This window comes from Cebus imitator, unplaced genomic scaffold, assembly GCF_001604975.1.
Source record: "Cebus imitator isolate Cc_AM_T3 unplaced genomic scaffold, Cebus_imitator-1.0 Scaffold45, whole genome shotgun sequence".
NCBI lineage: Eukaryota > Metazoa > Chordata > Mammalia > Primates > Cebidae > Cebus > Cebus imitator.
Window position 1 is genome coordinate 3,808,007 of NW_016107360.1, and position 11,267 is coordinate 3,819,273.

The 11,267-nt window shown below is 42.7% G+C and overlaps 1 pseudogene across 1 annotated transcript; it reads right to left on the bottom strand.

Moving 5' to 3' along the window:
• Window positions 1-4,628: 4,628 nt before the first annotated feature.
• On the bottom strand, window positions 4,629-5,306 carry LOC108303174 (annotated as a pseudogene). The gene has a single exon (XR_001824723.2). The product of XR_001824723.2 is annotated as a 60S ribosomal protein L13a-like (transcript).
• Between the last annotated feature and the right edge of the window lie 5,961 nt (window positions 5,307-11,267).

An 11,267-nucleotide genomic window follows, 5' to 3' on the forward strand; every position in this document is an offset into this window, starting at 1 on the left:
TGTCGACCACAGATCCAGTCGAGGCCTGCAGGTGCTTGCCACGAGTTCAGGGCCTCTAGTTGGTACCAAGAGTGGCTGAAAGAAGGGAACCTAGAAAATAGGTTAGGGCGAGATGGTTTTGAGCTGCCTTTACCTTCTCTATTTTCTTCTCACCATGAAGTTTTTCCTGTAACTTTATTATAGTACTGTTGCCCTAAACAAGCCAGTTCACCTGCAGGGTGTGTATAGGTGGCTCCCCAATGAGCTATACAGTATTTTTCAACAATGGAAGTCTTCAAGAGCCAAATACCAGAGGATCGCTGTACTCAACTTGGACCTTAGTGCCTATTGTCCAATTGGGTGAATTTGGATTTTGAACATAAAATTCAATGAAGCTACCGGAGCTTCCTACTACACAGCTGTCATAGTTATACCATTCTATGGAGAGGTCTGTATATGTCCTTAGTCCATGGGGAATCACTAACCCAATACGCAGTATGACTGGTGCAAATGAATGCATATAATATCCTTTATTTTTTGGAATTAGGAATATAACAAGAATGAGAGACACGTGCTGACAATACTCCATTGCGAGGGTTGTTACAGCAGAGTGGATGCACTGTTAGTACCTTAGTTTTAAGAAGTGTTCTCGCCAGGCATGGTGGCGCATGCCTGTAGTCTCAGCTACTTGGGAGGCTGAGGTGGGAGGATCGCTTGAGCCCAGGAGTTCTGGACTGCAGTGCGCTATGCCGATAGGGTGTCCGCACTAAGTTTAGCATCAATATGGTGACCTCCCAGGAGCGGGGAACCACCAGGTTGCCTAAGGAGGGGTGAACCGGCCCAGGTTGGAAACGGAGCAGGTCAAAACTCCCATGCTGATCAGTAGTGGGATCGTGCCTGTGAATGGCCACTGCACTCCAGCCTGGGCAACATAGTGAGACCCCGTCTCTTTAAAAAAAAAAAAAAAAGTGTTCTCATTATTTGGCAGACATTTAAATACAGATACATGCTGCCCTAATGAGAGGAGGGTACCCAAATGGAATTATAAAGAGTTCCCTTTCCAGACTTATCATGAAGTTTGAACCAGGTCCCAGGTAGAATTTTGGGGTCATAGCAGAAATAGGGTTGATTATCACCAAGATCACAGTAAGTAGTTTGGTTATACACACAAGTACCCAGGGGAGTTCCTTCACAACTATAATGGGTTTGATACACAAAGTTTTTACCTTCTGTGTTTCCTATTCATGTAGTATGTGTACACATAGGACATCCGTCCAAAGCTTCCCCCCTTTTTAAGTTTGCCATAGGGCTAACATGATTAAAATAGAAAGCAACATTTTTACACCAGGCATGGGCAAGGAATGTCCTTCAAGGAACAGCAACAATGACAACATAACAGCATAACAGTAAATATTACTAAAGTAGCACCAAGTATTAAGATTTCAGTCCAAATTTACTTATCTGACAAGGACTCCTCAGGCTTCAGCCATGTGTTGTACTTTTTTTTTTTTTTTTAATAACTGTACCTAAGGCCTGCATTTGTTTTTTTAATGTTAGTTCTCCTATTTCCTTGAGGTTACCTTTTATTTGGGTAATTAGGGGAGGAGGTTTCCCGAACCAAATTTCGTGAGGTGAACACCTAGCTTTTCTGGTTGGGGTGCAGCTGACCTGAAGTAGGATCATGGACAGTACCCGATTCCACCGTAAATGGGACTCTTGGCAGAATTTGTTTTAAACAATTATTTTAAAGTCTGGTTTATTCATTACACCTTCACTGAGCCCTGGGGGTGGCAGGCAGTGTGTAATTTCCAATTAATTTTTAGTAGCTAAGAAAGACTCTGGACAACTTCAGCTACAAATACTGGCCCACTGTCAGACCCAAGAGTCAGAGGCAGCCCAAATCTAAAACTAATGTCTTTTAATAATACCTTGGTTACCTCCCCGGCCCTTTCAGTGCCAGTGGGAAAAGCTTCTACCCATCCAGAGTAGGTACAAGTGAACACAAGCATATACAGATAACACCCTGTCCAGGGCATTTCGGTAAAGTCTAGGGGCAAGTTTTCACATGAGGTTGCTCCTACTTCTTGAATGCCTGGAGGCCAAACTGGCCCCTGCCCTGGGCTGCTCTGTGTACAAGTCAGGCATTTTCACAGACTGCACGAGTTACAGCAGTGAGATGTGGCACATGAAAATGCCATCTGATTAAAGCCTCCAAAGCAATTTTTCTCATATGTGTCCCTTCATGAAATTATGTTACAAACATATGAGCCACTACGTCAGGGATGGCTAGCCTCCCATCCAAGAATTATGACCAACCCCTTTTGATATACTGTCCTGCCTCCTAAGCAAACAAGGCTTTTTTTTAAAAAAAATTATTATTACTCTTTTTAGAGAAATAACCTGGTTTTCCCATAGGTAGGGGTTCTGGAAGCAGAGGCATCTCTAAAGCTTTGTTCTGTGGTGGGTGAGCTGTCATAGTGGCTGGCTTAGCCTCTCTATCTGCTTTTCTATTCCTTCTAGATTCATAAGAACCATCTGCCCGATGTCCCTTGCAGTGCAACAAAGCTACCTTTTCTGGTGCCCATACAGCACCTAAGAGCTACAAAATTTCTTGTTTGTTCTTTATTTATTTTCCTGCTGCTGTAAGGAGCCCTATTTCCTTGTATATGTCTTTAAGGACATGTAGCACAGCAAAAGCATATTTGGAGTCAGTATAGATATTAATTACTTTTTCTTTTGCCAACAACAAGGCTCTTGTTTAAGCAATTAGCTCAGCCTTTCATGCTGATGTTAATCCAGATAAGGGCGATGCCTGTATTATTGAGCTTCCGCTGGGCCCAAAGTCACGTTACTATAGCATATCCTGCTTGGCGGATTCCTTCTGAAATAAAACTGCTGCCATCTGTGAAATAATCCACATCTGAGTCATGGAAAGACTGGTCAGTTAAATCTTTCTGGCTTGAGAATACCTCATCCACCACATCTATGCACTAATTTGCGGGGGGTATTTCAGGCTCTTCTATGGGTAATAAAGTGGCTGGGTTTAAGGTGTTTACTGTTTCCACAACTATGTTAGGGTTGTCACATAAGAGCCCTTGGTATCTGGTCATCCTTGGGTTAGCCAGTGGTGTCCTGTGTCGGTCTAGCAGGATAATTATGGTGTGTGGCACCTGGACAATTCATTTTTGCCCTGAAGTTAGCTTGGCAGCTTCCTGAACCAGGAGGGCTGTGGCTGTTACTGCTTTAAAACCACAGGGCCAACAGAATCCAATTGTTCAGAAAGATAGGCTGCAGGCCAGTGCCAAGACCCAAGCATTTGCATTAGGACTCCCACGGCCATTCCCCTTTCTTTTATTTGTGTATAAAAGGAAAGGTTCAGTTTGGTTAGGGAGTCCTAAGCCTGGGGCTTGAATTAATGCCCTTTTAATTCTTTGAAAGCTGTTGCTTGCTCTGTCTCGAGAGGAGGGGCTCTTTTTTACCTCCTTTCATAGCTTCTTATAGAGGCTTAGCCAAAAGTGAGAAATCTGGGATTCAAATGCAGCAGATAGCAGTTGCATTGATAGAAGCTGTGAAGAGGGTGTTAGTTTAAGTAACAGGGTAGAAAAATGTAGATTAGAAGATGAGCTTGATAGAATGCAGCAGTAACAGGTTACAGGCAAAGGGAAAAAATAAAAAATACACAAATCTTAAGTAGGATTCACTTACCCTTTTGCATCGCCCTATTTAGCATTCCTTAGGTGAGGTCTGGGGCTTGTGTCCTAGGCTGGCTTGAGTTTTTCTTCTTTCCATTTTTTGTTGAAGGTATCCTCATTAAAGTTTCTTTGATGGTGCTAGTGTACTGGAAAGTCTAGCACTGATGCCTGTGCTAAGAGACATTTTATAATCTTTGTAAAAGAGCAGGTTAAAGCTTTAAGAAAAACTTGTTGCCAGTTTACAGAAAAACTGGATGACACTTCTTTAACTTTTAACCAATATGTTCACACACAGAACTACTTTTAAAATATTTTAAAACTTGCTTACACTGTAAAGCAAAATTCATACAACCTACTTGCATAATAAATTCCCAACAGTGTTAACAGCATTCACTGACAAACTGACATACTTTTTTCATTTTATAACCTTATTAAAGGTTCAATTTTATAACTTTGTTAATATTTATTAATCTTTCCTTTTTGTCTTACTTTCTATTCCTTTCTTTCTTTGCCTTCCTTACTCTTTCTCTTTCTCCTTACTGATTTTTTTTTCTTCTATTTCTCTCTAATCTTTCTGTTTCTGTCTGTCTTGGATAAGCAGTGATTTTATCATTTGTAAGTTTGTTTGAGCTGTGGGCTTGAGATTAGACTTAATTAAAGCTGTTTTAAGATTTTGTAATAAACTGAGTAAGCCAAGTCACTTACTATATTTATGTGCTGAGCAGAGAAAGGTTTACAGTATTACAGCTTCAATTTTAGCTCTTTGACTTATAGTAAACTTAGAATATGTAATTGAATTATGTCGTCTTTACTAGAATGCAGCCGTCCCTTTTTTACCTGACCTATTAATAAGCAGTGTTAAAGCATTAAACATAGAGAAGTGCAATACTGCCTTGAATTGCTCTTTCCTTAAAGGATGACAAGTTGAAATTAGTAACATGAAGTTTTCTGTTTTTGTTTTTGAGGAATTAACAGTCTTTATCAGGCTCAGACCAGGAGTCCATGGGTCTTAAGGACCTCTGTGTATTTGTCAATTTTCTTCTCCACGTTCTTCTCGGCTTGTTTCCGGAGCCTCATGAACTGTTTCTTCTTCCGGTAATGGATCTTGGCTTTCTCCTTCCTCTTCTCCTCCAGGGTGGCTGTTACTGCCTGGTACTTCCAGCCAACCTCGTGAGCCAGGCGCCCCAGATAGGCAAACTTCCTTGTCGGCTTCAGACGCACGACCCTGAGGGCCGCAGGAAGCACCACTCGCTTTTTCTTGTCGTAGGGCGGTGGGAAGCCGTCAGACACCCTGAGGCGGTCCAAGGCGGCCTGGCCTCGCGCGGTCTTGTGCGGCAGCACGGCTCGCCCGGAACGCCAGAAGATGCGGCTGGGGGCCCGGAAGTGGTGGGGCCCGGAAGTGGTGGGGCTCGGAAGGGTTAGTGTTCATCCGCTTGCGGAGGAAAGCCAGGTACTTCAACTTGTTTCTGTAGAAATTGCCAGAAATGTTGATGCCCTCGCAGCGAACGACCACCACCTTCCGACCCAGCAGTACCTGCTTAGCCACGATGGCTGCCAGGCGGCCCAGGAGATGGCCTCGACCATCGAGCACCAGGACCTGCACCTCCGCCATCTTTGGGAGCCGCCAGGGAAAGAGTAACATGAAGTTTTAAGAGGAAATCTGAAAATATTTTAGAAGCAGACTTAAATAATCTACTTTAACCATGTGCTTAAAGTCACAAGTAGAATACCTTAAATCTTGCAATTGAGTTTTCAGGCTGACCACATTATAGACCTTAAACTGGCAAACTGTTCTGAAAACAATGACCTACTAGCAGAGAGAAGACTACCTTAAATTAGTCTTTCATGCATGTGTTTTCACTATACTTACATACAATGTTTACTTTTATTTTTTTTACTTTCTGAGAATGAGCTTAACATTTTTATTTTTTAATTTAACTAATATTTAATTTGGTATAAATTTCTCCTTTAAAGGGTAATATGTGGTTTTACAGGCTTCTCTTAATTGCTTTTTAACTAGTTCGTGGGCCTCCTTTTATAGCTGACTGAAATTTATTATTTAATTTTTCAAAATTAAGGATAAATAATGCTTGTGCTAGTAGTGTTGCATTTTAAGATAGAAAACAGGACTTGCAACTCAATTAATTAGAAAATTCTTTTCTACTGAGGAGCAAAGCTATATGGCTGGCTTTTAATTGCTCCTTACTAATTTATAGGCTTTTAGTATATTTTTTAGAGGTTGCTGTTTTACTGAAATTGGATTTTAAAAGAGCCACGTTAAGAGTAGGATTGAAATAACAACAGTGGCTAATATCAGAAAAAAGGTTTTACAAACCTTAAATTTTACTTAAAACATGGCAGAGAATTTACAATATGGGATGCTGCATGTATACAAAGAACAGATGAAATTTCACTGTGACACCTGCAGAGAACAACATGTGGTGCTGCAGGTCCTGGGATGGCAGCTGGGCCGGCCCCGCCCTGGTGCTGCTTGCTCCTTTTGGCTTGTGCTCCTGTTCCCCACCCAGGCAGAAGGCATGTCAGGAGAAACTTTCCTGCTGGAGCTTCCCCACCCCCAGCTTTTCTTTTTCTTTTTGGCTTGGCAGTGGCTCCAGACTGTAATACCTTTCCCTTTTTATAAACATACTCCTCATTGACTTACTATTAATTTCTGGGTAGGCTAAGAGTTCTGTAATAACTGCTTGAAGTATTCACTCTCTAAAGGCTTACATGATATAGCCTTTTTGATCTCTTTTGGGCCAGCTCCATCCTCTCTAATGGACCTGTGGCCCCTCACACTTCACTCCCCTCATTGGCTCCTCCTGGAGCCATCTATTTCACACACTTTCACACACCTCCCCCACCCCAAGACTCCTCATCAAACAAAACAAGCCTCTCTTGTGTCCCAGGTGGCTTCAAACGTACCTACACACTGACCTCCCCCACCAGGACTCACCAGATGAAATGAGCCTCTCTCATGTCCCAGGTGTGTTCACACGCACCCACACACCCTGACAGCAATCTTTACCTCGCTGCAGGATTTGTGTCTGCCCTCTACAGCAGCCTCTGTTTTGTCTGCCCTCTACAGCAGCCTCTCTGTTGTCTGTGTGGGAAGTAGAAAAGTTCCTTTTTGAAGTTTCCTTTCTTGTTAAAGAATAAGTGTGCTAATAACTCTTTGTTAAGCCCTATCTTATTTAGCTATTAAATATGCCATGTTTACAGGCAGATAGTACACTCTATGTCCTTGTACTTTAACCAAAATATTTGTACTGGATGGGCTTACAGACAGTTCACAGCTCTCTATTGCTTACACCTGTTTAGAAAAGTTTTGTTAGCCAACCAGGTTTTAGTTTAGATGGTGAAGTGTGGCTCCAGCCAATGGAGATCAGGCATGGTGGTAAGGATGACCTCAAATGCCTAAAGGATAAATTTGTGTATGTTCCTTTATTCTTTGTACTCTTGTGGCAATATGGCAAGCGAGAGTACCCTTCCTGCAGGAAGTAAAAATTGCATTGCTGAAAGATCCTTTGTCTCAGTACTAATTTTTTTTTGTGGCACTGAGCATCTATTTCCAAAATTTATTTCCAACATCAGCCCTCTACAGCAGCCTCTCTTTCATATGCCCTCTGTGGCAACCTCTCTTTCAACTATAGGCCCCTCTTTTCTTACCGTGATTCTTGGAGTATGCTGCACAGAAAGTTGTCTTGCAATCTCTCTTCAGGTTCCTATTGCGCTGATGGGTATGCCTTGGGATGTGGGCGAACCAAGCCCTTGTTCTGGAAAAGCTCTCACGTCAACACACCTAGGAACTGGATCTCCCAAATCCCGGGGCCAAAGCCCCACAGGCAAAGGAGATAGTAAGCCTGTTGTATCTCTCTCCTGGCTGACTCACCAAATGTTGTAGCAGAATTACGACCAAAGAAGATAAAGAGACCAATGGAGACTGAAGAGAACTTTAATTCAGGTGCCCAGACTAGCAGCAGGCTCATGTCTAAAATGGCCACTGACACAAATAAGGCAGTTTACCTTATATGCAGTTTGAGGCAGGAAAACAAGGCAGGAACTAGGTTTCAAACATACAGAGTCAGTCAGGTTTTACAATCTTGGGCTTCATGGTCACTTGACTCCATAACCTTGCAGCTGAGGTAGGGGGTCAAAAGTTGGGGAGGACACCCAAGGAGATTAGAAGAACAGAAAATGCAGAAGTATGTGCGGACTGCAAACGTAAAGATACGTTCAGGTGCTCTTACCTCTCTAGAGAGAGGGAGGTACCAGATCTGCTTTGCCTCTACATTTTTCTAAATACAGCTTACAACTAAGCTGGAATGCAAGATATGCTTGCAGCTCCAGCTTGTAAGTTTCACTAGGGAGAGGTTACTTAAATTCCTTGGTCTTTTTATAACTCTTAAATGACCTTTACTTAAAATTAACCACTACCTGTGTTATGCTTATTGTTTAAACTATATTTTGTTCTATTTTATTTTATTTTCCTTCCACATAACCATTGGTCAAACCCGATCTGGCCTCAGGCTGCACTTCTCATGGAGTTCATAACCAAAATCAGGTTGGTCACTCAATTTTAGGCCATACCCAGGGGCTCAGGTTTCAGAAGGTCTTTACTATCTCTTTACCTTACAAATCAACGTGGGATCATAAGCACTAGTAGAAAAACCATACCTTAATGTTGAAAGTAAACTTTCCTAAGCTGCTCCATTCTCTGTGGAGAAAATGTTTCTAAATTGCATTTGATGGTAATAGTCCTAGCTGTCCAGAGACAAGGGCTTGACTTCATGACTGACCAGGTGGAGACTGGGCAGCCACAGGGATATCTCTGCTAGTATTGTTTTCTGTGGCTCTGTCCAGAAGCAGAGATAAAAACACATTGCTCTACCAGTTTCAGGGAAACACTGTCCCACTTAGCTCTGAATCCCACTCACGAATGCCCAAATCATTTTCATAGTGATGGAATAGAATCCTATGCTTAAGAATTTCGGAGCTCAACTTCCACTTCTTGGTCAAAATTAGTTTTGTTACTTTAAGTATGTCAACATACATTTGCACATAATTACATTTTTCTTGGAGGAATTTCAGTATCTGCCCTTTCCTGCCATAACTGCCTCTTGTACAACGGTAGATCTTTGTATGATAGAGGTCATGGCTGGGGATTCACAGTGTATTCTTTGTTATATTAACAAAGATAGGAGCTAGGAGGTAAGAAACAGATTCCTAAAAAGCTCTGAAGATGCCTATCAGGGTAGGAGCAGAGGGATTTTTTTCGTTGTTGTGGTTGTTTTGTTATTTTTCTAAACTGGGAAGCCTTCCTCTCTTCTGTCCAAAGACTGTCCTCAAAAATGCTTCATCTTGGCCGGGCGCGGTGGCTCAAGCCTGTAATCCCAGCACTTTGGGAGGCCAAGGCAGGTGGATCACAAGGTCAAGAGATCAAGACCATCATGGTCAACATGGTGAAACCCCGTCTCTACTAAAAATACAAAAAATTAGCTGGGCATGGTGGTGCGTGCCTGTAATCCCAGCTACTCAGGAGGCTGAGGCAGGAGAATTGCCTGAACCCAGGAGGCGGAGGTTGCGGTGAGCCGAGATCGCGCCATTGCACTCCAGCCTGGGTAACAAGAGTGAAACTCCGTCTCAAAAAAAAAAAAAAAAAAATGCTTCATCTTCTGTGCATAGTTATAAAATACACCACTTTCACAGCCATTGAGAGAAAGGCCCATGCTGTATCATGGAAGACAAATGCTGTGTTTTCCTAGCCCCTAGTGTAAGTGTCTTCATATAGGAGACCTTTGCAGATGCTTGGGGAACTGGTTATTGCCTCTATCAAGCTGCATAATCTTTAAGAACTTCTGCTAAGGAGGAACTTCAGCTTACTTTGTTTCATTGTGGCTCATTGAAAGCACTTGATAAACAAAGTAACACAGAAATACAGGGCTATGCTTTTGGTGAGCTATCATGTGCAGCATGTGATGAATGAGTCCTACAGGTGGAAACCAGGATGTCCTCATCACATGGATGTGAACTCTGTTTACAGTCAGCAGGCATTCTGGACTTAACTGACACTCCAGGTTAGGGTTAGGGTTTTTTACACTGAACTGTGGATAGCTCAAGAGCTCTGCTCATCCTGAGACCAACTGGAGTGCACTAGTGCTTCAAGGACAAGTAAAAGCTCCACTGTTTGGGGCAGTAGATGTTTGTGAACTGAGATTACATCCCTGTTACTGATAATAGATATAAATGGTAAATAATTTTGTTTCCTTGCCCTTAAATTTTAGTCCAGGTTAATTCACTAGTTCTCTTAAAATAGGTATTATTTTCTTATATTGAATGCATATTCTGTATAAAACTTGTCCCACTTATTCCCATGTTCTCAGTTTCAACGTTTTTCTTACTTGGCATTTGAAAGGGTACAAGTCATTGTGTTGCTTCTGGGGAAGAAAAAATCTTTTAGGTATTGTACCACCACCAGTGCTAGTGAAGGCAGTGAGTGATGTATTTCTTCACGATGATATTTTTCTAATATGGACAGCAGAAAAAAGTCAACTGTCCTTCCTGATGCTACCCTGCATGGCCTACAGCCTTCAAGATGTAATCCCTACCCCAGCCCCTCCTCCCTGATGATGCCCCCTCCCCATTTCCCACTTTCTCAGATGGGCCCCCTCACTGTTCTTAACATGCCAAGCATGTACCTACCACACTGCCTGGGATTTACCTGCCACTTTCTCCTGCCAGTTCAGGATTCCTGGCCAACAGCTTTGCTCACATCCTTACCTCCCTCAGATCTCTGCCGAAGCATCTCTTTCCAGCAGAGGCAGGGTCTCTTACTCTGAATTACTATTTACAGCAATCATCATAACCTGCTGACACTTATTCCATGGGCTCCAGAGTGTACCCTCCTGGAAGGCAGGCCCCACTCTGTCCCACCCCACTCTGTGCATGTCAGCACCTGGAACAGTGCCTTGTGCACGGTGAGGGCACAATCCATGTTAGTGTAGCTGCAGGGCAATGTTCCCCAAGATCCCCCTGCAAGGGAGACACTGCAGATGTAGACAGGGCAATGTCCTAACCGTGCACAGGCTGAGGCAAGGAACTGTCTAACACTCTGGGTCCAGTAAACCCCAGGAGTCTCCTGATCTCAGCACCCAGAATAGCTTGGTGTACTTAGCACATCCTCCCACAACATACACCTGGGCTTGTGTAAGAATTTGGCGTAGGTTGGCCAATTGACCCTTCACATCAGTCTTGTGATCCTGGACGTGTGATTAATTCCACGTTGAGATTAGAAACTGAGTTGCAGGCAGGTTCAGTAACTCTTATGATGTCATACAGAGAGCATGTAAACAGAGATCGAAGTGTGGCAAAATGACACTTAATGCCATCCTAAGTATTTGCCAGCAGTCCCGAAACAACAAAACTGACAGAGTGATGAACCAATTGTTTCTGTTGAAACTGAAAAATACCTGGTTCTATGTTTTACTCACTTTTAGATTGCCCTTTTGATTTTGAAATAAGTTATCAGATAAATACAAATAAAACGGAGTTTTCAATGAACTGCTAAAGCCCGTCTTACTCTCAATAGCAAATGAT